This window comes from Heterocephalus glaber, unplaced genomic scaffold, assembly GCF_053883595.1.
Source record: "Heterocephalus glaber isolate CG9 unplaced genomic scaffold, H.glaber_assembly_v1.0 deba00001556, whole genome shotgun sequence".
Classification (NCBI taxonomy): Eukaryota; Metazoa; Chordata; class Mammalia; order Rodentia; family Bathyergidae; genus Heterocephalus; species Heterocephalus glaber.
The window spans coordinates 1,166,559-1,172,558 of NW_028258347.1; positions in this window are offsets into that span (position 1 = coordinate 1,166,559).

The following is a 6,000-nucleotide window of genomic DNA, read 5'->3' on the forward strand; positions in this document are numbered from 1 at the left end:
TCTGGACTCTGAGGGAGGTTGGAGACCCCGGCCATGCCGAGGCCCTGCACCCACTAAGAGCTAGGCATGGTGAGCAGGAACAGCTGCAGCAAGGCTAGCGGGCACTCATGACGCCAGCTGCAGGGCCCGAGTGGGGACTGGCTCCGAGAGGTGGGCAACAGGCAGCGGCAGAGCTGGGGAATGCGTCAGGCTGTTGTGCTGTGCCAGGGCCTCACAGGCGCTGCACAAGGGCACCTTCTCTGTCCTGTAGAGGGTTCTGCAAATGTACTAATGCTTCCTACAGTGGCTGTGAAACCAGGCATGGGGCACAGTCCTGTCATCCCAGCACTTGGGAGGCTGAGGCAGGAGGATCACCACACACTCAAGGCCAGCCTGGGCTATGTAGTGAGACCCTGACTCAGAATACCAAAAAAAAAACCCCCCAAAACAACAAAAAGCCCATGGAGCCAGGCTGAATTCAGTCATTTATGAACTTTATTACTCAGTTCTTTTGCAGCTGCTCTGCCTTACTGTCTCCTGTGGAGAAAATGGCCTGGTGTTTTAGATGGTGTTTGACACATTCCTGGCTTGCTCTGGCCTTCTTGAGTCCCAAGGTCCTGTGGTAACAGGCAGCACGTCCCTGCAGGGCTGTGCTTTCTCAGCCTGTCTGTGTCGCTGTCCTCTGGGAGGTCTGTCTGCTTCCAGCTGCCCAGCCAGGTGACGGCTCCTGAGGGAGCGGAGCTGCCACCCTTGCTCTGCCTCCGTAGCCACCTGAGGTGTCGCCTGGGCCATGCTGGCTGCCTCGAGTTTCTCCTGGGAACAGCCACATTGAAGAGGCCTAGGGACACGGAGCTGGAGAGGCGTGGGGCCTCGAGCCAGGCCTGTGAGATCAGGTGCCTCGGGTGGGAGGCGACGTTTTCCACGGTCCCAGCTGTCCAGGTTCCTGCAGGCAGCCTGCCCTGTGCAGCGCCCTGCAGCCGAACCCCGGCCCGCCACCCCACCACCAGCCGCCGTCCTGGCCGCCCCGGACCCTCCTCCTCCCGCGCAGAGTTGGGCACAGTGACATTTGTCAGGACTCTCTCTTCAGAATGTCACCGTGTGCTGCCCTTTCTCTCCCCTCTTGTCTCCTACCCTCATTCTTGTCTGCTCTTGGACGTACGCAGAGATGAAACCAGAAAAGAAACGGAGCCCTGCACCGCGCCAGTGTTCCGTAGGTTTCACCGTTTAGCTGGACACCCTGTTGGGTTCATAACGTGAGGTCCACTTGCACCTGAAAGTTCGCAACTCCAATGTTCCTAAGTCAGCGACTCGCTGTAGTTGGGGCTTCCCTGACAGTAGGGGGCTCCAGTCATCCACAGAAGGAATGCAGAGCAAGTGTTTCATTGTAGATTTGAAAGCATTGGACATAACTTTTTTTTTAATTTTGTGAGACGGGGTCTTGTAATGTAATTCAGCCTGGCCTTGAACTCACTGTGCAGCCCAGGTGATGCTCCTGCCTCAGCCTTCTGCGTGCTTGGACTGCAGGCATGAGCCACACCCGCTTCAAGTGCTAACCTGGTGACAGTGACACCCCAAAGCCAGAGGCAGCAGCAGCCGCCGCTCTGTTCTACAGGGCTTCTCGGGACCCTGGGCCCCTACTGCCCACCTTTTGGGAAATCACTTCCTCCGAGCCATAGCTGGTGTTGAGGAGCCAGCTGGCCTTTGCAGGGGCTCTTGCTTCGGGTCCTGAGGGGCAAGGAAAGAGCATTGCTCCTGATCTGATGGAAGAGGGCAGAAGGGAGTGTCAGGGTGCTTCTGAATCCTGTCATTGAATGTGGGGTGGCAGGGTCATCTCAGGCGAGGGGCTTCGCCCCCGGTGGGGACAGTGCCGAGAGCGAGGTCTGTGTTTTGGGAGCTCGTCCTGCCCACTGCTGTGGACTGGGGTCCGGCCCAGAGGCAGGATGCCAGCCTGCCAGCTCCTCGCTGGGCTAAGTCCCCGCCTCTGAGAGCCTGTGTCCCCTTGCAGAGGAGGTGGGTTGCTCATGGACTCCCTCGGGCTGACCAGGTCATGAGGAACGTGCAGGGTCAGCCACGCTTGGGTGTTTGGGATGGAGCAGGGTCCCCAGCAGGGACCTCCCCAGACTCAGCCCGTGACTCAGCCCTGTCTCCAGTGATGGCAGGGTCACTGTCTCCCTCCTCCCTCTCTGCCAGCACCACATGGCCCGGCTCGGACTCACCTGCTCCCATCGGGTGACGGGAAGGGAGCTGACACTTGAGCCAACCGAGCTGCAGCCACTGGCCACGTCCTGTCCCTCTGCACCAAGCCAGATGACCAAGGATGGCAGGGAGAGGTCACCTTACACTCCCCAGCTCTGTGCAGCCCTCTGGGAGCTCAGTGGGGCCTAATTAGGGCCACCGATCCAATCCGAAAGAGGCCACTTTGGTTAGCTAGGCCGGAGGCTGCCACAGCCGCTGAAAACTCGGAAATCGGGAGAGGAAGCAGCTGCGGAATTGCATGGGCCCCTCTCAGGTGGCCGCTTTCTGACAGCTCAGTGTGGCACATGGTGGCAGCCTTGCGTCCTGCCTGCCCTCAGTGGGTTGGTCCTGGATGTTGCTGGGCCTTCTGAAGCATGGAGGTGACCCCGACAGAAACCAGAGCCCTGGGGGTGGCTGGGAGGAAGCAGGGAAGAGCAGCTGCCTCCCCCTGAAACTGAGTCCCAGAGAGAGGATGAGCCAGCGAAGGAACGCCAGACAGCTGGGCGTGGTGCACATGTGAGGTCGCAGCACTTGGGAGGCCGAGCCAGGGTAGCTGTGAGTTCAAGGCCAGGCTGGGCTTCTTGGCAAGATCCTGTCTCAACAAAGCAAAACAAAGGACCAAGCCTGAGGCTCCACATTGAGGGCTGGGCTGGGGCCCAAGGTGGCACAGTGCTCTGCAGTTGGTGTGACTCAGGTCTGGCCAGTGAAGGGCATGTGCTTGCTGCCCTGAGGCCCGGGGTTCTATCCCCTGCGTGGTGAAAGTAAAAATTGGTGTGGACTGTAACAGGAATTTGGATGAGGCTTATTCTTCCTGTTGAAAATAAGACATCCCTTTCCTGTCTTTTTCCTTTGAGCATTTGTTTACTTTGGAGCGCTGGAAGTGGCAGTTTCTGTCTGAAACGAGTAACTCCTCTGGAAGACTGGGGACGTGGCTGTGCCCCCTGGCAGCCCAGGGAGCCAGCGTCTCTGCCAAACAACAAACATTCAGGGGACAGCGCCCTGGCCCAGGCTGGGGAGGGCAAGGCCTCCACGTGGGGCTCCGAATCACCACTCCTCGTGGCGACAGTGAAGCGGGCTGTCCAGTCCTCCTGTCACTGCCCATCTTGGAGGCATCAAGGACAGCGGAACCTGCTTGATGACATAAGACGTGTGCCGGCCCGTCCCTGTGACGCCTCAGCCGATTCCCGGATGCACTCTGCAGCGGGGCTGTGCTTACTCAGTGCTGAAACGCGCCTCTTTCTCTATTGCCTCTGGCTTCCGAAAGATTTTTTGTTTTTTGAGACAGGGTCTTGCTCTGTAATTCTGGCTGGCCTTAAACTCACTATGTAGCCCAGGCTGGCCTCGAACTCTCGGCAGTCCTCCTGCCTCAGCCTCCCGAGTGCTGGGATGACAGGAGTGCACCACCAGGCCTAGCTGAGGAGTTCTTTTTGTTGTTTTGTGGCACTGCAGGTGGAACCCAGATCCTTTGCACTGAGTGGCATCCCTAGCCCTGTTCATTTATTTTGTTTGAGTCAGGGTCTCACTGAATTACACAGGCTAAGTTTGAACTCCTGCCCCAGCCCTGGAGTGGCGGGGTGACAGGGGGCCTCCCCACACGCCCAGCTTGGCCGAGCTGTGGGTGTGTGGGTCCCCAGCAGTCCCACCATGTGTCTGCCCTATGCCTGGCACCTCACACCCGCCCCTCACTGAGAGAGGACAAGTGTCGCCTTTGTTGCAGGGTGGTTTCTTTAGAAATGGCTCACCAATCAAAAGTAGTCCAGGTTCTTGTCTTGAACAAAGAATCCAGCAAACCAAGCCCAAAATGGTGTCAAACATTTATTTGAAAAGTGCAAGGTAAATGGGTGTGGGAAAAACCAGCTCTGCAGAGCAGACTTGGGCTGAGGAAAGGAAAAGAGGGAAAAGCAAAAATAAAAGCACATACCATGCCTGAGAAACGCTGCATCTGGGGCTACTGTGCAGACTCACGCTTCCCATGCTGGCCCCTCAGCCTCGAGGAAGCCCTGTGGTCAGCTCCTCTCCTTGCCCTGGGACCTTGTGAGCGACAGGTCCCGCTCATTTCCCCAGCAGGCTTTGCCCTGCTCGGCCCCATTTGATCTGACTGCACTGTAAGGTCTCTTCAAGGACACTGCCCGAGAGTGAGGGTCCCACATCGCTGGTTCACTCTGGTGGCTCTGGAAGGAAGGGCCTTGTCCCAGCTCGCATTGCGGGAGAACAGCACTGCCCTCTATTCCTGCCCCAGCACGTGGTCCCTGAGCCAGGCCTGGCGCCTCGGGAGCCTCTCCCCCACCTCAGACAGCTGCTTTCCCTTCCACCCCGGCGGCGCTCCCGCCTCCTCCTGGTTCCCGGTCGTGCTCTGCAGCAGGGCTTGTCCTTAAAAGTGCAGCTTGCTCCGGTCCTGGGTGTGCGCAGGGAAACACGTGGGTCCACAGGAAGACTTGTACAGGAACATGGAGCAGTTTTATTCATGAGGCCAGACTCGCCACCAGCAGTGAATGGGTGACCACTATGGGCATCAGCAGCAGAGCGCGGCTCGCTGGGAGCTGGCTGTAGCCGGAAGTGTGTCTTAGTCCGTTTGGGCTGCTTCGCTCAAACCTCTAGACCCGAGGCTTCACTGACACCGCAGGTTTCAGGTCCAGGCCTGCAGCTGGACGTCGGCATGGCCGGGCTCTGGGGAGGCTCGGACACGCTTGCGTCCCCTCGGCCCAGTGGGGGGAGGGTGCCCGGGTCTGTTCCCCTCACGCACCCGGCCTCCTGACCTGTGCGCCTGAAGCCCCTCCTGGCGGCACTGCCCGGGCCTGGGTGGCTGCTCCCCGCCCGCAGCTCCCGTGTCCGGCGTGTGACCCAGCACGGGACAAGAACCATGGCGACAGGTCACACCCCGCGCCTGCTCCCTGGCCTTCCAGCCTGCACAAATGAAAAGAAAACTTAAAGTAGCACACACAAAGGAGGAACGCGTTCTTCTTACACACAGTTTGAAATGTAAAAGCTGTCGTTTGCATGCTCAGGCGGGGGCTGAGTGCCCTCTGCAGCTTCCGCTCCTCAGGCCCAGCCCCGGCCAGGCTCCCAGAGGCACAAGCAGAGGCGGTCATGGCTGGCTGGGCATAGCGAGTCCCTGTCACCCAGGGCCAGGGCCAGGGGCAGGGGCAGGGGCAGGGGCCCCAACACAGTCGGTCCGCAGCTCACCACCCTCCCCGGGCAGCAGTGTGGCCCTCTGCCCCCAACCCAAGGTCAGGCTGGGAACAGCACCCTGAGTTGTAATTCGGTGTTTTTAGTTGTAATTTAATTACTTTATTTTATTTTTTGTTTGGTTTTTGGAGGCAGGGTCTTGCTGTGTAGTTCAGGCTGGCCTTGAACTCTCTATGTAGCCAGGCTGTTGAACTCACGGCAACCCTCCTGCCTCGGCCTCCCGCGTGCTGGGATCACAGGCGTGCATAGCCATGCCAGGCTCAGGTTAGGTTTCCACACACACAGCGTCCATCGCCTTCCCTCTTGGCAAGGGAGGTGGCATCAGCTCACACTGAAAGAGGGAGCCAGGAGCCAGCACGGGAGGTGCCCAGGTCCCTGGGGTCAGGCGTCCCCACCGGAGGGGGCTCTCCCACCAACGCGCGGCACGTCCGGCTTCTTTCTGGGGATCCGAGTGCGGCCTCCTGGGCTTGGTCTTTGGGGTGGGGTTGGGCGTTCCGAGGGTGCAGAGGGTGGGGCCGTGGGAACACGCAGGAGCCATGCGGGCGTCAGCGTGGGCGCAAGACTGTGCCCCCAAGCAGGGGGTCTGAGCCCTGTGCTTCC